The sequence below is a fragment of the Stigmatopora argus genome, chromosome 15 (genome assembly GCF_051989625.1).
Source record: "Stigmatopora argus isolate UIUO_Sarg chromosome 15, RoL_Sarg_1.0, whole genome shotgun sequence".
NCBI lineage: Eukaryota > Metazoa > Chordata > Actinopteri > Syngnathiformes > Syngnathidae > Stigmatopora > Stigmatopora argus.
Window position 1 is genome coordinate 9,364,414 of NC_135401.1, and position 24,325 is coordinate 9,388,738.

The 24,325-nt window shown below is 38.4% G+C and overlaps 1 long non-coding RNA gene across 1 annotated transcript in view; it reads left to right on the plus strand.

The window, feature by feature from the left end:
- The window catches only part of LOC144089790 (uncharacterized), a 189,487-nt gene that overhangs the window by 48,408 nt on the left and 116,754 nt on the right, over positions 1 to 24,325 (plus strand). The window contains exon 3 of the long non-coding RNA XR_013305182.1: positions 18,041 to 18,196. This is a non-coding gene — a long non-coding RNA (uncharacterized LOC144089790). The remainder of the gene's footprint in view (positions 1 to 18,040; positions 18,197 to 24,325) is intronic.

A 24,325-nucleotide genomic window follows, 5' to 3' on the forward strand; every position in this document is an offset into this window, starting at 1 on the left:
GATAATACAATTTTTACATTTCATTTCACTTTAAGCTATAATTTTAGTGATCACTAGCATCTCCCAGGAACTTAATATAGCTGGACCGCTGTATGTTTTCGATCTTAGCATATGACTAATCTTCGATATCAGTTTGTTTTATGTGTCGCTATAATAAATACCGGTCTGTACAAAGATGAGAAAACAAATACACCAGAGGAAATTTTGGCACAGTTTCTCCAAGCCAGTTTGCTTGTGGTAGTTGAACAGGAAGATTAAGGTTTCATTCAGCGAGGGCAGGGAGAGGTGAAGAAAAAAAGGTTGAAAATCGAATGTTGCCTCGGGCGAGAATGGGATAGCAGTGAGAGCATGACATCATCAGCACAGGTGCTGTTGTCAATTTTTTGTTCTCATTTGACTGTTATAACTGAACCAGTCGGAGTTGTTCTTTTTTGGACCCTTTGGCTATTTCTCCTATCAGGTAGCAAAAAAAAGTATAGGTACACGTGTGAAGCCTGCACAAATTATCTAATTTTTCTATTACATTAGTCATCTTTATTAATTTTTTAAACATTAATGCAAGTTCAAAGTGATTTTTGTTCCTCATGATGGTTCCTCATCCAAAATGCTTAGTTCAGTAGTATGTCTGTCAATAACACTCTTCGGCATATAAACTTTCACTAGTCAATATTTACCAATGAGAGAAAAAAGGACAAGTTTTTTTTAGGTATGTTTGGTTACATTATTTCCTTTTCCTGCTTCCTTCTATGATTAAAATAAACATGTCCTTTCTTGTTTTTTTTTCAGACGTCAATCATTTTTATTCGTTATGATGAAGTTTGTTTGATGTGTAATGGGGGATGGACCCGAGTACAGGGAGATCCATGGAGAACACCGGGAAAGTGGTGGAAACTAAAAAGTATTTATTCCCAATAAACTTGTTCTCAGTATTAAAATATTGGGTAAAACAAACGACAAAGAAGTCTGAACCACAATTGAAAGATAGAGCTGAGCATGAACAATATTGTGCAGTTAAATAAATGACTAGGAATTAGTGCTTGTATCACATACAGCTGCACAATTAATAGAACTCTAATCATAATAGCAGATTGAGCAGCCACAATTAGATTAACCTGATCGTTGACAATTTTTACATTTGAAAATGTGGGCACTGATGCTTATCTAATCAAACACTTTCTCAACCAGTTTTCATCCAACCGTCTGTCTAGCTGAGGATTGCGTCAAAAATAATCAACAATAAAGGTAATAATATATTTATTCCTTTATCTTATGCTTGGAAAATCTTGAGTAATTTTATTTTTCATTACCATCAATTTAATATATAGTAATCAATATATTTCTAAAGTCTTTATTTTAAACTGCATTCATATTACATATTGTTTGTGGAAATAGTGCTGTAAAAACGTTGATTTTTTCTTTTTAAACCCCCAAATTACTAATCATAACAAATCATCATTCCATGACAATATTGATCAAAATTATCATGCCATCTTAGGGTCTCTAGAATCAAGTTTGCATACCCAGTGAACATATGATGTCCACTCCTGACCAAAATCTTTGTAATGATGAGGTTTTTACAATAATGATGGTGCCAAACTTCCCATTTAAAAATTGAATGTCAAGTCTGTCTTGTTTGTGACTGGCATATGCTCACTCTATGTGAGAGAAGAACTGAGATCAACACTCTGAACATAGCGAGACGTACAGCTGCTCAATAGCATTACTTATTTTCTGTGTGAGGAAAGTGAAAGTGTGCGCGTAGGGGTGTATGTGCGTGCATGAATGTGCGTGAGAGGAGGCGAGTGACTTCAATCACGCGTAGCAGCAATGTGGCTAGGAGCGTGTCACCCTGGCGAAGAAGGATGGAGGAATCTGCAACATTTGGTTATGTCACATTCCCACCACATTTCATTTGAATCACCTTTTTTGATGCCAAAATGCTGAGAATGACACCTCAATCTTTGCTTACAGGAACTGACCAACATGGCTGCTTTTGATATTTGGACAGTAATTGAGCAACTCTTAAAAGAACACTTGAATATTCAGATGCCCTCCCACACGTGTTGAGCACACTTTAAGTCGCACACGCAGTTCTATGCCACTGGCAATCACGTTATTCCCACCAGCTGTCTGGATGAATAAAACCCAGGCTTGTTGTTAAGTCCAGGGCTTAAAAGTGCTGCCAAAATGAAAGCTGGGCAGCAATAACGGTATTAATTCTGTGATTTGAGCCTCGCTCCGACTCAGCATTTAAAAGTGCTTAAAAGTAGCAGCTGGTGTCAACAAGGTAATAAAACCAAGACTCGAGGGATGACTCTGCCTGACTGGAGAGAAATGGTGATACCACTGTGCCAGAAACATAGAGGGATACTTAGAGCAATGAAAGGTGGGAGTTGTAGTTCATTAGCGATGTCCTGGTCGTATATTTTTGCATGAGTCGTAGTTTTCTGATTTTACGGACCTCAGATCTGTATAAAGGAGTCCTTTCCCCGTTTTGAACAACATGAAAGCTTAACGTTAGAGCCATTAAAGAGGGTTATATGCAAATAACAAATTCTGTTTGGATATTTGTTTATCGTAAATAAATTTAAGAAATTGTTCGATTTGTTGATTTGAGCTGTCTTGGTTGTTTTTCCCCCCACTTTGAAGCTCTCTTTGTTCTGCAAAGTGGTTTTCACTAGTGTAAATAGAAATCTATAGTATAAAACATACTGTAAGATTCGATCCCAGATCGATCCCAACTGTGTGGAGTTTGCATGTTCTTCCCGGACTTGCGTGGGTCTTCTCCTGGTGCTCCGGTTTCCTCCCACATCCCGAAAACATGCATGGTAGGCTGGTTGGACAATCTAAATGGCCCCTATGTATGAGTGAGAGTGAATGGTTGTTTGTGTCCTCGTGACCTGCAATTTGGCTGCTCACCAATTCAGGGTGTCCCCCTCCTCGTGCCCAAAGTCAGCTGGGATAGGCTCCAGCACCCCTCAGGACCCCAGTGAAAAACATGAAGAGGTGAAATCACTCTCTCTGTAAATACTTTGTTCCTCCCTCTGACTAGAATGGTATCATTTGCCTTGGTACAACCATGTCAGGAGAGATTTAAATTTCCCCCTCTCTGATGACAGTGCCAGAGGTCAGAGGTTCATATATTCTTATGTATGAGTGTTGTTTTGCCACCGAGCACCCTGTTACATTAGCAAGCCCCAAAACCTCTGTGTCATCATTCTTACGCTCTTTCTGCCGAGTCATTCTTTTTCCTTCCGCCTGTCCACTCTCCTGCCCTTGTTCTCCTGCCACCCCTCTGATGTTATCGTGATCATCTGAAAATGTAAGCGTCTGCTGGACCTTGGCCACAAACTGCATTATGATCTTCCAGCCATGAACTTGTCCTTCATGAGTTGGCTTGTAAACGCCTGAGCACTCCTGAATCTTGAGTCTGCTATAAACCATTTTAACCATCTATACCATTTGCATGGCATGGAAAGTTGCAAATTGAACTGTCGTTTTTTGTGAATTTAATGTTATCACTTCTTAGCCAGTACAGTAATATGGTGTAAATGGTTGCATAATTAAGGATTAAGCTGATCCAACGGAAAAAAGTGGAATATAGGGATAAAAAGACCAGTTTCAGATAGGGATAAAAGACAGGGAAAAGGAAATGCAGGGTGATTTTGTAAAATTGTGGTGTGGGGAAAATTCTCTCCGAGAGGAAGGTAGCGGGACTCAAAGTCCACTCCCATTTCTGCATCACATTTATATTATATCATATCTAATTTACCAGAACCGTAATTACTATTCAGTATAGGGGCCCCAGAATCTTTAAAAAAATATATATTCTACATTTTGTAACTTTATTATTCACTTAAATATGATGATAAATTAGTTTTCCCTTCACTTCAGAGTATGGATCCCAGGTTCTCATTAAAATCTGATTGGAATCTATGTACAGAGGGTTAGGGGTTAGGGGTTAGGGTTAGGTTAAAAATTGGTTTTTAGTTCTTAATATAGCCCAGTGCATCAGCGCATTGACTACCCTATTGTACACCATTGGAATCATTTTTGGTGCTCTTCACAATTATGAACTATACTAAACATACAAGTATATGGACAACCAAAAAAAGACTACAACACAGTATAAAGCTGGTTAGAACAAGCTTTTACTCCTAAATTAAATGGCTTCCAAAACAACCCACCCTGTATCGAGTGACTGTCAATTCTTTATTTTCTTCCCAAAAGTGCACCCAGTCAAAAGTGTGTTTCATGAAATCTAGCCAGAGCTGTCAGTCAAAGTATAGGAACAGTACAAGGTGTCCTGAAGGTTAATGGCGCAGGAAAGGCTGAGCGATTTAAACACCATATGGATAGGCTCATCATCTACAAGCTGTTCAAGGTTGAACCCAGCCTCAACACTGTAGGATTGAGATAATAGCCTCCTTCACCCAAATGTTGTTAAGCTACCAATCTCTTGTCAGCTGCAGAGGAACTGATTAGGACCGAGACCTAATGCCTATCGAGCAACTTTCTCCCTTTCGTACCTCAATCTTTGACTAATGCAGCCTCTTTTATCAGTCTGTCAGGTGCATAGAGCTGCAGTGCTGAATAACCTCAGACCACACGTTTCTTCTTATACTCGTCTTTCCAAATCCTCCTCCTCCTTTACCATTTTACTCCGTATCCCTACGCATCCGTCGACTTGTCCTCGCCACCATCTGTTTCCAGCCAGCCTGTGAGCGGCGCTGAAATATGTAAGGCCTAATTAATTCAACCAAATTGTTTTAGAATAGATTAATACAATAATGGTGGCGCATCAAAGGTTATTTCAAGTACACCACTCAGCTAATCCAGGAAACGAGTAGGCATTGTGGCTCTGAACTTGATGATCTCAGCCATATAGATTTCGTTCTACAATCAATGTATAATAACGTAATATTTCTAATTAATATTGAAATTGGATTTACACAGTACCAAATATTGTTGTTTCTAGATGGCACAGTTAGGATTTGAGTCATGCATGAAACTGAATTACCTCTCGTTGAATATAGGCAAAATATGGATAAAAATTAGGCCCTTTGTTACTTGTAAATATGTAGAGTGCATTGATTAACCTTTTTTAAATATAAACCTTTTAATTAAGAAAATGTTATGTCTGGCTTAAAAACCAGAAACGTACGCTTTGTTTTACAAAAAATACAATTCAATCTGAAAGATGATACTTGCCCCTACTGTTCATGTTTGCGCTTTGCTTTACATTATCCTCTCTCATTGTGAATCCAAGCTGGCAGCGACTAAACAAAACAACTGTGGGGTTGCTAACAAAACACATTCACATTTTCTAATCATTGAGACTACGAACCCTTAACTATATAAAACACTCAGTTATTTACGCGCAATTTTCGGTTGTTCAATACAATGCAGCAATTCAGTTACTCGGTTATCAGTGCTACTTATATCAATAAATACCATATTTACTCGCATATAAGGCTCATTTATCGGACAAAAAATGATTAGCCCTGATGTGTTTGTAGCTTTTACCATGCCAGCACATCCCAAAAGTTGGTAACGCTGATCGAAGGTCTTGGGGTCAATCGTTAAAATATCAGCCTTGATACCTGCGTAATGCTATTATTGCACCCAGAGACTTGGTGAACACTATATCTCTACAGACACAGTTCCTGGTTGTGCTTACGTCACTTCCTTTTTGAGAGGAAATGATTGTATATTTGTGATTATATAAATGTGATTTCTTTTTTTCTTTTCATTTCTTGTTCGAAAGTGACAACTATTGCAGTAATATGAACCATCAGAAAACATTGAGATATTTGACATCAGTAGCAATTTGGCCGCCACAATATATTAAACATCTGGTAAGAAAATTGTAATTTCTGTCTTTAAAAAGCATCAGGTTCTCATCAAGATAGACATTTCTTTTTTGAAATTGAATAATTTGACATTTTGCATTTACAAAGACAGGCATATTAACTTCCTTATGATATTGACCCTAATAATGTGCTTTTGATTCATACATTATCTCAGAAACCCCAGAAGCGATAATTTTTCTTAAGAATTTCACTTCAAAGATACCCATTTGTACTCCCTATTAAAACCGTGAAAATTGTGACTCAGGGGGTGGCTTATAAGTGAGAAATTGTAAAATTCAACAATTTTAAGGCTTTTTTCAGGGTCCGGCTTATATGCGAGTAAATGCAGTATATATCGAATTTCTGCAAAACTGGATAGAGGCACTTTTAGGACACAGTGCATATCAAGCTAAAGTGTTTTAATAGTTGCAATGATTACAATGAAGCCATTTACTCATTTACTATAAGCAGTAAACATGGATCATTATAGAAAATATGAACATGTCTAATGCAAAAAAACCTAATTTCTCATGAATAATTTATGCTTTGTAGCTTGGTCTAGACAGACTGTTCTTGACCTCTGCCCAGAAGACAACACCGTGTGTTGGTATTTTGTCTTAAAAACAAATTAATATCCTATATCTGGCACCAAAGAAGGACAGATTTTATTATGGCCAGGGATTCCTTGTCGGCCAACTTAATCAAAAATGTATTTGCCGTTGTTGGTGATGAATGTGATTTTATTTGTGGAAAGAATGGCAAGTAAGCATTAAGAGGCAGCTCAGTAAAGAATGCTTTCAGTTATTATATGTTTTCGGTGGTATTATGTTTCATTTGTTTTACAAGTCTATCTCAGACCTATGCATTTTGAAATGTAAATCAGTTATGGATGGTCTGAATATTAAATTATGAGAGACAACAGTTGGTTCACAATGGGCATGTATTCTGCTATGCTTTTGGCGTCTTTTCTCCATATTGCACACGATCCTTCATTAGAATTCTGGTTCAAAGTATTCGCACACCGTCGAGGTCAACGCGTTTCAAGGAAGCAGCTCTATTACTTTTAAATAGCTTCCCTGATCCTGCCAACCCTTTTTGCTTGTGTGCTTTAGATGAATCTGTGATTATTGTTAGTCTTCTTGTTTCTGTTTAGCACAACAGCTGGCAATGCTTTAAATCCTGTGACCTCTAGGAACAGAACAATAGACACTTTAAGGCATTTTTAAGTTACGACAACAAATTAATTATGGCATCTTAAAGTACTTTGTATGCATACTGAGAGAGGCAATCTTTTGTTGATGATTATTTTTATGTTATTGTATACTGATCCCTGAAGGAGAAATCTGACCCTGTGGGTGACAAATGGTTTCTCATTTGCTACGCATCATATCATGAAAAACACTGTGTTTCAGCCAAAAGTTTGCCAGCACTAAACTTTCTGAAATTCAGTCTTTCCAGAGGGAAACTGCCCAAAAATGTCGGGACAAACAGCATCTGAAATTATGAAATCTAAATGTACTTGATTTTCAAAGGGTTAGCGTTGTATTTTGTGTTGAGCTTTTTTTTCTATGGCTTTTTATTGCACTTGTACTTGATCAGTGAAGTTATCAAGTTGTCTTTTATGGCAGTTTGATGATTAATGTTAAGCTAAAAGCGAAAGCAAATCATGCCCATTTTGGAAGGCTTGCGTCAGCTACACAATTTCGAGTCACTATGGGTGAGTTTAGAAACTCTTGGTTTTACATTAGTGAGCTGGATTCAATGTTTCAACTGCTTGTTCCAGACATGAAAATCAAACACCTTGCAATTGTTTTCTATTGTTGGGGGGATAATGCATCTCATAAGAAATGGTGTCACTTTTCACCCATGACATAATATTCCCATTTGGAATGTGTGCCATCAGTCACCTGGTAAAAACCTCTATGGATGAAATAATTCAGATGTCAAAGGGCTTCTGTTTATTTAGATTAATACCAGCTTTTTGTCATCCCGCGAGAAACAAACTAACATATTAATTCCTTGACTCTCCGAGATGATTCCTATGGACGGTTGTGGTTCATTAATGTGAGTATAATAGCTCAACCACTTGCAATTAGTAATGTGTTTAAGACACACATCAGAGAGTCCAGGCTACACACTTACACCTATGCGCACACACTGACAGTCACAAAGTGTCGGGTGCATTTTTTAAGAGGAGGAATATGATAATGAACCTGGCTTGATAGAGTAATTAACTGGGCTAAATGGAAATCCCATGAGGTTCAGTGATAGTTAGCAGATGTTCTCTGAAATACATTAAAGACCAGACGTCTTGTGAAGAGAGAGGAAGTGAGGGGGAAAAAAGCAGAAAGGATAGTGACACATTGGATGAAGTTAGTTTTTTTTTTAATTGGAAGTGAATGGTACTGTTATGTTTGACCCCCTGAAGGAGCTACATCAGCTGACCAGTCTTGCGTCGTATGAAATGAGGACAACCTTGAGTGATTTATCTCATGCAAATTGGTTTTTATGAGCGGGACAAATTTCTGTTTACATGCTTTGTTAAATTCTCTTTTGGAAAGTGATTCAATTAAGTTTTGTTGCATGTTTTTGAATTGTGGAAAGAGATCAGGGCTGTTTTAATGTTCCCAATATTTCTTATTAAAAATTGTAGGCTTTCCCATATACTGACATCAATGGCACCACCATTGGTAATAAACTAGTACACAACAGTATAGAGAAATAGCTTGCTGTGTCACACCGAGAAGAGCCATCTGCTTCACTGCCTGAACTTTAGAACAAAGATGGCAGTTTTCATCCAATGCACAACACTAATAGGAAAAAAAGCCAAATTCAACCACAGAATAACTAAACGAGCAATTATGCAATACCAAGCTTGAATGCTGGATTTGCACTTGCTCTTGTGGCTACCAACTCATTTTTAATATTGAGTTTACTGGCAACTACATCTCCTCATTCCATGTGGTCAGTAGGTGTTAAAGCAGCTGTAGGAAGCATTCAATGACTTCCTGTGTCCTCTGCCTCCTGCTTCCCACGCACCGGTTAGAACTGGCCTAGTCTACAGAGTAGCTTCATCTTAATAAGATGGGCGTGAATCATAGTAATCCATTAGAAATGCCTCTTGCTAATGAGCAATCATACTTCTATACAATCTCTTTCACTATGCTTCTTATCCGTTGGGATACTTTGAGGTTTGAACTTTGGGCGCCCCCATTTCGCTTAATATATTGACCGTTCAGTTTCGCATTAACGCTTCCCATCTATTAATCTAATCCTTTCTTCCTCATCACAACTCCTGCAGTCACATTCACACTTGGCATATTCGCACAGAACAGTGCTGGAAAACCTTTCAGCAAGCCTTATTTTGGCATGCCTTATGTGATACAGGAGTATAATAGGTTTCTCTACAGAGCTAATCTGTTTACGTTAATTCTAAAGGATGCCTAAGAATGAACTCTGTGATAGGAGACAGCTCATATCAGACTACAAGATGATGACACAGGCTTTCACAGTGACACAGGGTTATTAGTCCTGATACTCAAGTTCATAACATGGAGATATATAGCCCACATGCTGGTATTTGCTATTTATAACACCTTCAATGAGAACCAGATGGCAATGAGTTACAACTGGAAATTATACATTAATATAATGGGCTAGTCCATATTCTCCCGCATGTTCTGTGTGTAGCTAAACATCCTCCCTCCAAAACCCAACGAGGTCTCTCTCTCTCTTTCTCTCTCTCTATTTATATCTATATATCGTGGTGCTTTTCTATCGGTATAGGTACTTTGAATATCAGCTCAAATTTCTCAGTTTTGCAGATTTCAGTGTCTTCTGTTTGTTCATTTTACAGTTTTTTTTTTCCCCACAGGCATACTTACTTGGTTACTCATTGTAGGGCAGTTGTGGTGTTACACTATAGACAAATATGGCACTGTAAGCTTAGGCACCCCACGGTGAAAACACAAACAAGAGCAGGGTTTAGCCTCCCTCCACCCTTGACTGAGCACAAGGGTCACCTCAGTCAAACACTTTTGCCAATCAGTACAATGTTGTCAACAAGACCAAACCACTGATTTATAGTTAACCATTAGAATGTGCAATAAATAATTCACTTGACTTGTATAGGAATGTCAGGAGCCCTTTCTTTCTTTTCTGTCCCTTTAATCTGGTCACAGGTGTACTACGTTCGCTTCCTGCATGCACTTCTGCTTGTTGGAAGTACGGCTGAGCTCACATTAACTACCTTGATACCTCAAACTTGAATTCTTTCTGTTTGTGTAAAGTATTCATACAAAAAGAAGAGTTCATATAAGAATGTGGCGGAAATGTAATTTCCTTCTTTTACAAGCTTGGTTCCTAAACACAGGTAATCTTCTGAAAATTGTATTTATGGAACTATTTCTGATTAAACTGAGGTTCACTTAATGGTGTTAACCTTCAATTCACAATTTTTATCACTTCACTCGAGCTCTGAAGTCTCTGAATCACACGCTTGGGTATTTTTTTGTTTGTGTTATAAAGGCGAAAAAAACAAATAGCTCATAATTGTAAATACTCCTAGATACTGTTGGTGCACATTTTAGGAAAGGTATGAATGTAGTAAAAAGCTACTACTTCCCTGTAAAGAAAAGATCCAGATATTTGAAACTGCTTGCACCGCCTGTCAGTCACCCAACTTTACAAAAATAGGCAGCTCTGTCAGAGTAGTATATCTGTGGTAGATTAGTTATAATCAGATTTTTGCTTAAAATGCATTTCCCTAGCACATTAACTGCCAGAAAATCTGCGAGGGTGGTTTTAGCCGCAAAGTCAAATAAGCCAAAGTGTTTAATGGAGTCATCAGGCCACTTGGATAATCACCTTTTTTTAGGCTGGCTACTTAAGTGTTACATGCGATCTCTTTTTCTCTCACTCTTACTCTCCGAAATCACCCCCATACCCTTGTCTCAAACACACACACATTTTCCTCAGATTCCCAACTACAAGGAGCAAAGAAGCGTCGGGAGATGTTTAATTAAGACAACAGATCAATTAACAGCTCAATTAGCCCAGCTAATTAAGGGCTCAGTTGGAACCAAACCTCCACTCTCCTCTCTGCTCTCTGTGTCTGTCAATGTCTTTCGTCCTTTCGGTTCCATGCACATGCACCAACACCCCCTCCCATTTGGTTTCACCGTAGAAAAGGACATGGTTGTCACTAAATCTTGCTTTAGACCAAATCATAATCCTACTTAATTGTCAGTGCCGAAATTGGAAATTGTCTTTAAGCAAAAGATAGTGAAGGGAAGTCTCCTGCACTTCAACCTTGATTTAGGTGCTAATTTATCTTTCGACCAGCCCGAAGATCAAGTACTCCATAGTGAAGCTTTTTTTCTTCTTCCAGTGGGCATTGCCTTTAGCATTTATCATCTATTTGAAATGATAGAAATGCACAAATTTGAGTGGGCATCTTCTTGGCTTAGGTTTTTGATTAGCTCTATGACATAGTGGTTTGAACAGCTATCCTACAAATGTGTTTAAACTATTGCTTTAAAAGATTACAAAATGATGAAATGAAAACCTTTTCCTGTTCATCAGTTAATTTTCACATTCTTTCCCAATAAGGCTGAAAGTTGAGTGGCCAACCAATAAAGATGGCTGCAAGTGTGCACTGGATGCTCAGTGGGGCAAAAATAAATTGTACATTGTGAGATGAAGTCTAAAATACATCTCTTGCATGTTCGAGAAACTACCCAAATCTAGATTATCAAACAAAAATGGCTGTATGAAAGAGAATCAAGGTGAAATTATTGCCTTTATAATGAACATTGCTACACATTTGAAGTTTGCTCAGGAACGTTTTCATGTTTCAACACCTACTTGCCAAATATTCAGTGGACAGTTGAATTGTTTAGGAGAAACATGCACGCTTGCAGGGGAAATTGGCACAGCACACAAACATCGATCACAAGTCTTTACTGAGCAAGTTGCCATGTCTGATTAAAGACAAAATTTTCATTACGCCTGATGAATTAAATTTGCTTCTGTGACGATGCAGGGACGGAAACTTCTGGGAACAGAACTCACCCGAGTAATTATGCAGTAATGATTGTTATTGATTGCCTATGGATGAAGCACAAGATGTTTGTTTTTCTTTTTTTGTTTACACATGCCTTGGAGTTTTTCAACTTTTTGTATTTTATGAATGACATGTCTTCTTCTTCGTTTGATCACATTCTAGCATCACTGTTCTTAACACAATGCCACTTAGTCTTTATTTTGTGTGTGAGGAAAGTGTGCGCGTGTCAGCAAGAGTTCAGGTGCTCGGTTCTCCCATAATTCTCAAATGGAGTGGATCATTCTGGAGAGCTGTTGCCCATTCCCTGTCTGGTCTTATTACTGTGCAGGACCAGGAGTAGGCCCAGGCTACACACACACACACACAAGTACACCCCCACCCCAGTGCACATTTACAACAAAACTAGATGCTCAAGCCTTTACACATTATCAGTCTTGGTGGAATAATCACTTTTAGTAGAAAAAAACTTCTTCAAATAAAGTAGGTCTCTGGCTCATGCGCAAACACATATGTACGACCACAATGGGAAACTGTGAAAATCTTGTGACAGGATGAGTGACAGAGGGACAGGCTGTAACCACATGACTCTCCCACCCCCACGCACACTTCCCTATGTTCCAATGTTAATAAAATGTGTCCCAGCAGCTGTTTGTCTTGACTGCAGACCCGTCTGCTGTGCGATCTGATCTGTCAATGACGTCCAGTAAGCCAGTGACTTTGCTATCTTCCTTTATCCCTTCCACTTCCTGTCCATGTGTGAACTTACAGTCAAGTGACACATCTCATGGTTAGTATGCATGCTCTGTGATGCCTACTGGTTACGAGACTATAAGTCCAGAGACTGTCGGTCCTTCAGATGGACTTCATAAACAATCTAAGTCAAAAGCCGCCAACTAGCAATATCCACCTTTGCCTTTGGCATACTCGATATTGACTTTTTAGGAGTATTGAATAAGTAACGTCATTGACTCTGTTAGTGAAAATTTAGTATTCATTCAATAATGATGCTGACTTTATTTCTATTATACAGAAAATAGAAAAGAGGGCACGACAATGAATGACTTAATAATTTGGGACAAATCTAGTAATGAATGCCTATAACTGCTGAAAACATTCTGTCTTTGGTATATATGTAGGTTTTAGCTATACCTAGAGTTTTTTATAGCCTGTCAAAATTTACATGAGAGACATGAGAATCCATTTTTTCTACTGTAAATGTGTCCAGTGTGATTGAATAGTATAACAATGTTTAAATTCACCTGAAATAAATTACTTTTTAGAAACTTCCAGTTTCTCTTCTAAAGTGGTAATAATGATAAAAAATTCATTTCCCTTTTATTTTTTCCTCATTCTTTCCTTGTAATATATTTGAATATTGAATACAGGAAGGGATTGGGGACGAGCATCCAGTTTGAGGAAGATTCCAGTAGTGCGTAATTGGCCTTAAGCCATTCTTCTGGCCTGCTGCTCTTTGAATAATGCATGCTCTTTTTAATGAAGACCCTTTTTTGTTGGTTCTTTTTCTGCTTCTTCAGGATCTAGGGTAAAATTAGCATTCCCTGTCTTTTTGTATTTTAATGAGGCTTTGGCTAAGAACACCAGGTCATGCTTATTGTTGCCAAGCTTAGTCTAATAGTAAGATAAGGATAAGCCACAAAAGAAAGTACAGCCATCAAAGTGCTTTTCATTTTGCAAATGCCATGTGGCTTTTTCTTTTGACACTTTTACATGACCATGATAGCAGCTACATACTGCTGTTCCTACCTTCAGTAGAGTCTGGGATTAGAAAGAGGTCAAAACCAGAGTGAAGAAAAAAATGTAGTACCTTATCACTTTTAATACCAAGACCACCTCTAAGTCCCTGCAGCATACAGTTCCAAAGTACTTGCACGTGAACATTTTCACGAGGCTTTAAAGTAACACCCTTCTTCTACACCCCTTTCATGCTAATTCCTTGTGTAGGGTAGAGTTTATTCATTTTAAAGGGGGCAGAAATCTTAGGGATGCAAGACCCAAGATTAACACTATTGGAGAATTTTAATTCTCTCCGAATTGATATGTACCCTATCACCTTCCAGAAGCATTCCAAATGTTGTGGTATGATAGCAAATGGTGGAAGGCGGTTTACGTTTAAGTACCTGTAAAGATTGAGATTACCGACCTACTGGAAATATACAGACAATGCATGTTTTTATGCACCTCTCACTTGGTGGTTGGACTTTTTGACTGGAGAGTTGCAATAATACCTACAAGAACATCCGGACTTCAACACATCCACTTAAATTTCATCTAAAACACTTGCAGTGAAAACTCAAATCAGATTGTTGTGTTGTTGCAAACTGAGCTTTTGCTGCAGTGTTATTAAAATGGAGTCTGGAATCAATGCATGATGATGGGACCGTGGTTTGATGCTAGTATGACAAGCAGCGTAGGATGGAGTTTGTTGCGAATGATGAAGGCATCAGAGCAGACAGTGGTGTGGAAATTAATGTGTGACTCATAAAATGGAAATTTCTCTGGATCCTTTGTTTGCAGTACTTTCTTTAAAATGAAGATGGCACATTGCCTTATCCATGCAATCAATTTTTGCAAGCACTGTTTTGTTCAATTGTTTTTGTCCGAGAGTTATACAATGCTGCTGATTGATTTTCACATAACAAATGAAGCATTCGCTTATTGACATTTATTTGAGTTGTAAATTTCGAATTTCTCTGAAAAATTGCACTTGGCTCTGATTCAAACTTATTTTAATGCAATTGACTGGATAATTAACCTGTGCATTAACTTTCCAGCTGATGGGGGAACGGGTGGTGGACACGAGTGTAGCGACTTGTGTGGTTTGATCCAAGTTTGATGGAATGGCAAGAGACTTAATATTTGGCACGAACAACCTTATCTGTCAACTTGCAAAAAATTCTGTTCCGTGTACCAGATTCTGAGTGTCTCTCATTTTCCAGTTAGGCTCAGGAGGGGATTTGGCAATGGAACAGAATGAGAAGCAAAGGTACAAGATGCTTCCCCTGTGGGAATGTGTTACCTGCAGACACTCTGACAGCTTGGGTAACTAACTGATTGCTGCACTTGAATAGAATGAAGTGGCTTGTGTTCCGCCTCACAGCATGAATAATTATCGTTATGCATTCACTGACCACTTCATTTGAAGTGGTGTAAATGAAAATATGCCTGAGAAATTCCAAGATTTAGTTTTCATCTGCACCACATTTTGGTTTGTACGAGTGGACGAGAACCAAGACTCGGGAAGTGAAATGGAGTCAAATCAGACTAAGAGATGCACCAGCGAAACAAAACGACAGCATACAAAAGCATGAATGTTTATTAAGAAAAATTATATCACTGTTATTTTTGTTCTTGCTTGTGCATGATCGTTGAAAACAATTTCCTTGAAAATGGAGCGTAATGTGTGTCATAGAATGACTTTTAGAGTGAATCTCCAAGAATGTTTGCAATGGGGTCTTCAGTCTTAACACTGAAACCATGTTTTAAAAAAAAAAAAAAACACAAATTTTCTTTGTTTTGTGACTGAAAATTTGGAACTTTTCTCCTTTAGCTGTTTTGAAAGATAGTGAAGAATCAGGAAGTGGAAAGTTAATGTACGGCGGAAGAAACAACACATACATTTCTGTTTTTTGCAGTACAGCCTTAGTGCCATTTTGTTCACCACTACAATAAATACTACATTGCTGTTTTCATGCCAACTGTAGACCTCTTTCTGAAAGATTACTTTTTATGATAGTATGAAGTCTTCTAGAAGAGCGAGTCACAAAAAGGTAGAAATGTGACTGCTTGGCTCCCAGCTTGTTAAATATACTGGAAGATTTCACTTTGAACACTTCATTTTCAAACATTCATTGGCTTCACATGAGGTAAGTATGATCATCCCAGGTGTTTTGTCCAGCTTATAACCAGTTCATTAAGTTTCCCTTGTTTGGTGAAGGACAGTTCGCCAATGGCTCCTGGCTACAGCTGTGCACATCTCTGTTTGTTAATGTGAAGTTGATGACCACTTCATTCCATTGATGGTGTACACAACACACATCTTTAACCGTTGGCTCAAACATCGGCAGTGTTCTGGTTGGAAGCCTGCAACACTGCTGGGCTGGGCACTAGGAGACCACTTATTTGATTGTGGCAGCAGATACTGGGTGGTGTGTTGGGACGCAAAAGTGGAAGTCCAGTCCAGATCCCAATCCGGCCAACTCGATGCAATCATTGGTGCGTAAGGTGATCTGGCACTGCCTCTTCTGTTCTTCATGGTAAACTGCAGGAATGACAACTAGGATCAGCTCATCTCTGTTCCACTTCAATTAGGATTGCACCCCCCGACATTCCGCAGAATGCTCAAAACCTGTCAATTAAATTTTGACGTTCTTGTTACTCATTACTCTAGTCCAGATTGACTAAATTTACTGAATTTGTCTTCAAAAATTACTTCATCCATCTATTTGAAATATTTGAACCCAAATGGCAAAGTCTTCAAAGACTTTCTTTTAAATTGGTATTTTAAAGAAGATTGGTTTTTTTTTAACATTTCCTATTCCACTTCAAATAATTTTAGAATTTGTCCCCACACCTCTCCAAAAAATGTTTTAACAGAATGAGATCAATGCAAACATCAGCATTGATTTGCTCATGTCAGGGTGTTGGAAAATGACTAGTTGTTGCTATAAACCTGACTGTCTTGGCTGCATTCTTGTACAGTAAAAACATGTTTTTAAAGCAACAAAAAAAAATTGAAACAAGTTTGAATAAAAGTGAGTTATAAAATTTTAAATCTGAACAATTGCAAGCCTGTGTGTTCTTCATTTGTGTCTGTGTCCTGAAATATTTTGAGTTTGATTTCAAACGCTTTGGGCAAGTTTCACCACTGTATTTTTAATAAGGACGGCCTGTACTGCAGTGGCAATGGATAGGGCACCGCTGATTAGTCAGTGGCTTTGTGCCCGATGTTGAATTAACTATGGGAGGGCATCTGCTCACTGAGCGCCAACACTTTGGTTGTTGCGTGAAAACAATGAATAATTCTCTTTACACCCCAGATGTGGGCCCTCAGTTGCTGGGCAGCGATTTCTGCTGCTCATCCGTGGTTATAGATCAAAAAGCAGGTGGGGAATGTTTGAAAGAACATACAGCACCACTGGAAAGTACGTGTGAAGAACAAAGCCAAAAATGTTGAGGGATTTATTAGGTCAGGATATTGTTAGGATCTCAGGTGCTGTTTTCCTTAAAGTTAAACCAATTTTTTCAAAAGCAATATCTGTTTGTTTTACTGTATGGTCGAATGAGCCAGACAATGTTCTTTCATTGGTCTGACTCATTGTATTGTCCTAGTAATAGTAAAACCTAATCTCCCTGAAATTTTAAAATAGCAAAGTGAATGGACTTCTGCTTGAGTAAAGTGTTTCCAATTTTTCTAAATGAAACAACACAATGTAAAAAAGCACGATGAAAGTACACTAAACTCCCATGTGGCACATTTAAACTGTTAGGCCTATAAGGGCTCTGATTCCCATTTCCCATGTCTAAGCACTGCAAAAGTACAGGTTAAGAAAAGGAATAGTGTTTATAATAATCTTCTGAAATGTTACACAATTTGTACTTTAGATAGTCACATTAGTGCCTATGAAATATTTCTACATGTGGAAGTTAAAAAAAAAGTTAGCATAGAACGCTTCATGTTGTCTTGATATTTATTTAAAGAACAGCTTCAGAAGAAGGCTAATTTTATTGCATTACTACAATATTCAGCTTTACGTCCTGGTGTTGAATCAAATAACATTCCACAGTAACATAATACTCTGATATTGGAAATTAAGCCATCAAGCTTGGCCAAGATTGTTCCTGTTGTTGGAGGTCACAATCACTTAATTAAAATGCAGGTGATTTGCACTTCAGGCAACAACCTAGAGTAATATTTCAGATTTATGTCAGTCGTATTCTGATGCAAAGTTGATAAATGTATCTTTTTTAAATTAATTTATTTTGCATTAGAGGTCAAAGCAGAGGGAATGTCTTTTTTTGCAAATGGCGGTAAAAAGTAGCCTTCAAACAGTTGAGTATGTAACCTGGACAGCTTCCTCAGATCTTTTTTTTTTCTTTTTTCCAGCCGGCATACCTGTGAAGCCCCTGCCAATTCCAAAACACCCGAGACAATACAATCGGCTAGTAGCCATGTTGTCTTCAGGGCATTCACCTGCTTGAAAGCATCATTGGGAGTGGAAATGGCAACAGGATGGGAGGAGCATCAGAGAAAGGCAAAAAGGTACTGCTTCCTTAGCACTGTTCATGACAAACTATTTGGAATTTGGATTAGCATGGTTTGTCTATAAGTGTGCTTGATCATGGGTCGGTCAGGAACACCTCATCGAACAGACAGAGGTTTATTATTAGCAAATAATTCCAGCAGCAGCCAGTACAAATAAGAAATTACGGAAAAATGAAGCAGTGTGTGTTTGCCACAATTTTCTTTGGAGAAGGAATCCAATAAAGATGATGAAGAATCCTTATCTCTGCACCTCACAGGACTGGGTAGGGTCCTACAGTTATTGGATGTAGTATAGGGGAAGTGATTCCTGTCATTAAGTCAACAGGAAATGTTGCATCACCTCGAATGCAGCAGCTGGGAACAATAATGCTCGTGACGTCGCGCCATTATTGACTGCACAAGTTGCACTGGATAAAAGTAATAATGCTCGCTATTCCCATAATCCCACTTAAGCATCTCACCAACCAGCAGTGGCAGCAAATAAGATTTAGAACTCTGTGTGCGTTTATTATTGACTGGATGATGACTTGGTGTATTCCATAGAAAGTGGATCTCTCACAGGGTCAGATATTTCATTTCTTTTCTTCAGATTTTCTTATAGGGTGACAGACAAGATACACACACGACTTTAAATAGGATAGACTATTTACTGTGTCATCTTCCCTTTTGGATAGCATTAAACAATGTTGTGTTGTATAATAAAAGAGCGATAACTGTTTACAGTGCTATAAATCCGACCATTTAGCCGCTTCAAATAGTTTTGGGCAGTAATTCCTCCAAGTAACCACACCATAACTGTGCTTTAAACCACTCAACAACTTTGAATTCAACCATTCAGGTCAAACTACGTACATGAATTCATACTAAATTTGATCCGTCTCAGTAAAATGTTCACCTGAATGTAAGATATTATACCGCCCCTAGCTTCTTGGTTTCCATTTGTACTTACATTTCGGAAAAAAGGATGAACGTTGTATTGGAGTCTCTTGGGAACAGTTTCAGTTGTGATTCTTTTATCTTGGAAAGGAGCCTAGATCTTCCATCTTCTGTGGCCTCTGTGTTCTGCAGGTTGCTTCTCCAAAATATATTGTAGTGCCATAGCCTCACCTCAATCAAAACACACATAGCTGTCTGAAAATACTTTCTGCCCACCAGCGGGGCATTCCAAGCATTAGACTTTATGTTAGTCTCTTATCCTCGGAAGTTTATGCCTGAAGTCTGTTGGCAGCAGTGATACGATTCACATTTGATATGTGCACAACTTCCTGCCGACAATTTTTTTAATGTAGTACATCGGTATGCTACTGAGACTGAAGGTTGTTCTCATTACCTTTTCACTGCGACACAGTCAATATCAGCGTGTCTGCATATCAGTTCAGATGTCTTGGATCATTACTCTGGCTTAGAATATCCTTTGTGGAGTTTGGATGTTACATTAATGCCCCTTTTATTTTATTTCCTGCATTTAATCAACTTAAGAAAGAACAAACAAACAAAAACAGTTTGTTAGGCTAATGGAAGTGTAAATAATTGATGTATCTTAAGATTGCTTGGTGACTACAGTACTATGAAAACTAACACTTGAATTTATATATACCAGAACTTTATCCTGACTTGTTTGAGTCTGTATAGATAAATTCAGAGAAAACTATTGGACTCCAATGCAAAAATTTTAACATTACAACTATAATAGTATTAGAAAATAATTGATTATCTTACAGTCCAAATGTCATTATTTTGAGTGTCTGCCAACATTGATTACAGTAATTCCTGGAATTCTGTGGATAATATAGACCAGACGTGGGATAACCCATTTTATTGCTACCATACTACATGTTTTCGGGCTTATACAAAATACAGTACACAAGTACAATTATCAAGAAGTGTATTCATTAAACGTTACATTTTTAGGCATATACAATACACATATAACTGTCACAGTCACCTCTAGAGCCAGCCTTTCTAAATGCCTCTGGTCCCTTGTCCCAATTATAGAGTCTAGTTGTGGTGATGACTTCAGTGTATAGGAACAATTGTCTTGATGGAACAAAGAGAAAAGGCTTTTTCCCCAGCTATGTTTTTGTGTTGCGATTCTCTTGTTTCAAAGAAGATCTTTCTGATTGGGTGAAATATGGCCAGATGTCATTATGGCAAAATGCCACAGTTGTCCTCACATCTTGTGGGTTGAGCCTCACTAAAATAGTAAATAAATCAGAAAAGGACATACCTATCTGTGAGTATCGGATTTGCTTTGCATATCACAAAGATACTGTAGACTCTGTAGAGCATTGGGGGGAGGAAAATTCTCTGTTTGTCTTACCCTTCTCTTCCAAAGTTTTCCTTGCCCTGGCTGGGCGGGCACAGGTTTCCAAACAAACTCACTGAAACATGTTGTCTGTCAGTCCGTCCGTCCAGCCCTCCTGCTGGGCTCCAAAGCTGCCATCCACCATGGAAGCAGGTGGCGCCGGCATCCCGGGGAGAGCGGGCCGAGTGTGTGGGCGTCGCACAGGCAACGGCAATCCAAAATTCCCAGCTGACCTCCCTGAAACCAAGGCTACGGCTGAGCTTGCCATCACTTCTCCTATCTTGCTCTTTGTCTCACCAGCTGCGCTTCCATACTCCCTTAAATTCATTTTGCTACCTTTTGTTTCTCATCAGCATCTGTGTCTTTCTGCACGTTGGATTTGTCTTGTTTATCCAAGTGGGACTAACGGCAGGCCGTGGGCCAGCCAGCCTCCAATTGGACGTTAATGAACAGCACAGGAGCTCGCCCATCTGATGAGGCTGGCTATGCTATCTACTGATTTGATCTGCTCTACGTATGAAATTATATGTGCGTTGTGTATGAGTGCGAAACAACAGGTGCAGGTGGAAAACACTATCTGTGTTGCCATCACAATTGATTTTCCACAGGGCACACAGATTTTTGCCTAAATACACAAGACTCGCTTCTAGACCAAGATGACACTTTGAGGATGCATTCATTTGCCGTAGCGACTATTGATAATGTTTTATTATTACTTGTTGGTCACACTCATTAGTAAGATTGTTTAAAAAAGTCCAAACTTAAGCCTAGTAATCAGAGAAACAAACAGGGAAACACCTGTCCCATATAGCCCTCAGTCAAACGACGTACCTGCTACACACACTGTGGATGTGCCTAACGACAACATCCAGTTCCTTGCTGCCTGTTAACACACCCCGGGTAACCGTAGTAAGGTTCGAAAACGCTTACATTATTGTGTGCTAGATTGTGTGCAGAATTCTTGAAACTGTGCTGAATTGCTAGCCAATTGCAAGGCAGAGGAGATGAGAAGAGAAGAGAAATGAAACCATTAAGTGTTTAATTAAGTGTTGTGTGGATTGTCTTTTTGGAGGGGAAAAAGCTCTCTTCTGTCTCTTTAGTTAGCTACAAACTTTTAGTAGTATTAGCTCATCTGTCATAAATTTTATTTGAAGATGTTCTCAATCTATTAATATTAGATATGTGGTGCGTAAAGACTCACATATGCTGATGCTTTGCGAAGAGGTGTGGTTGCAGATCATCAACAAAGTGATTGTGCTTCTACAAGAGGGATGACTGTATGTATCATGCCATAATAGTTGTTAGGCAATTGGATTTGCAAATGTGCTGTTACTAACGACTTTGTGAAATTGCGCGTTTACCCAAGTGAAACGTTCTTAAGAATGGCAATGTTGTGGCACACGTCAGTATTTGTAATGCACTGCCTACCAAAACATGAACACATTTTTATGCATACAGGGTACAGAATACTTGCATTTCAAATCTGAAAAGTTACCACCTTAACTTGCAGGATTTGATGAGTTAAGTGAAAGATTTAAAAAAGGACATGGAAATGTCATATCTACGTTTATTTTTATTTTTTTTATTTTTAGGACAAAATTGACTTATGGATGGATGGAGCAACTTGTTTCTTTAACACTGAACCACTAAGTTCTGTAAGTTGCACTTATATAAATATATATACATGATATAACAATTTTTAAAAAAATAGTGGTATTTCAAAGCAAAATGGTCGACCTGCGAACCAAAATGAGTTTGGTGGTCCTGGTTTAGATTGATGCACTATAGGTAGTAATTAAAACAAGAGGGCAAAAGAAGGCCCAGTGAAAATGGAAAAAAATATTCTGTATCAGTCATCGTTAAGAACTGGAAGCAATAAAATACATACATACTCCTGTTTTTAAAACATAAGCTTATCCAAACAGGCCAGCAAGATGATGTCAGTCCTGTGATATAAATCATAGCGAATAAGTTGTCAGTCTTTTTCCGCAATTTATATGTATCTTACGTTCATGTTGAATTCAACGTGTCAGTAAACCGCACACACAAACTCACAATGTAATGTGAAGACACCCTAAAATCTGAAAACTGTCAGTGCCTTCCAAATCATGTGACTCCACCGTTATCTGGCAATATTGCTTGGACTTGATTTAGATTTTTGCTCTCCCGCATGCTGTTGCAGTTGTCAAATGCAATATTCCACCTGGACAGAGAGAATTTTCCGGGCCCCAAAATAACCAAAAGAACAAAGGCAGACAGACAAGGGATGTTTCCAGCAAAGGCTAGTGGGCTTTGGCAGGACCAACTATCTGAGGAAGGTGTTTGAGTAGATAGTGGTCCATCCACACATCTGTCCACACAGCACAGAGCGGGTTTGCAGGGACATTAGCAGAACCGGGCTTAACCTTCTCTTACCCCACCACCTGTTCATTACTACGGGTTCCCCCCACTGAGTTTCTCCTCCCTCCATCTCCATCTGAGAGCTCATCACATCCTCACTCTATCTGTCACTGCTCCTTCCAGTTCTCTTTGTTACATTGCCATTAACTCTCTTACTCTTCCTTTTGCTTTGAGATTTTTGGGCTGGCAAATCTGGCCAAGCCATGTGAAGAAAAAAATCGACGGCAATGTAAGCTCTGCAATTTGGAATATTCCTCGCCTGAATATAGTTTTCATCCTGTTACTTGTATAAAACAGATTGTTCATGTAATGAGCTCTTTACACGTAATCTCTGAGAGAACATCAACTATAATATCCACGACAAATACGAATTTGCACTGCCATGCAAAATGGAGCACATGACTTGTCCATAAAATGTACTAAGTAATGTGCAATAAGTCACTGATAATGTTTATTGAGTTCATTCGCCTGATTAAGTGAGCAGAGGAACGGTGACAGCTTCAATCTGAAAGTGATTGGTTTTCTTTGTTTATGTGCTTCTTTGAAAACTGATTTTAGTTGGATTTCTGCATTCCATTACTACAAACATTTACAATGTTTTTTGAACGCCTTATTACTTTACCTCACTTATTTAATTTGTGCACATCTTTTTTGTATTTGCGTAAATGGGTATCTGGAGAAAATGGAAAGTAACATTACTGTGCAAATTGTCTATCGTCACTTAATGTGTCGTAATCTTAGACATTTAGCCTAAATTAAAACACTTATAAACCTCCACATTGACAGTAATTTGAGTGTTCTCACCCATGGCATCCATGTTGATGAACCCATTTGAATCACATTACAAATTCTATTTGGAGAAAAGACATGGCAAGCTAAAGCATAGACTGGTAAGAGAACAGGATTTTTTTTTATAAGCAGATCTCCTCTTTGTTCCAAAACGGACCAAAAAATTGTACACCTTTTGATCGTTTAGTTAATCTGCTAAACAGGCTGCTGTTAGATTTTTGTTGCATTTTGTACAAAGTAATCAAAATATTTAATATTTGAAAGAAGAAACCAACTGCAAACTACTGGTTTATTGAGTCCTACTCTGTCAGCGATTTCCATATAGTTTGCTATTATTGTGTATAATAGAGAAAGGCACATTTTCAAATGAGCCAACAGTTATTTTTAAACATGAAATCACATTGTGAGTTTTGCAATGCAAATACCTTTAATGAAAACAAGCACAGATTTCTTAAAAACATTTCACCCGTGTGTGCCAGAGGAGATTTGATGATCATTGATAGACTTGCACGTTCAAATGTGTGTGAGTGTGTGTGTGTACGTGTGTATATTGGTGTCACAAAGGCAAGGGGCACCTTAGTTGACTTGCGTTCTGCTCTCTTGCGCCCTGCAAAAGCGCAGATATTCTTTTT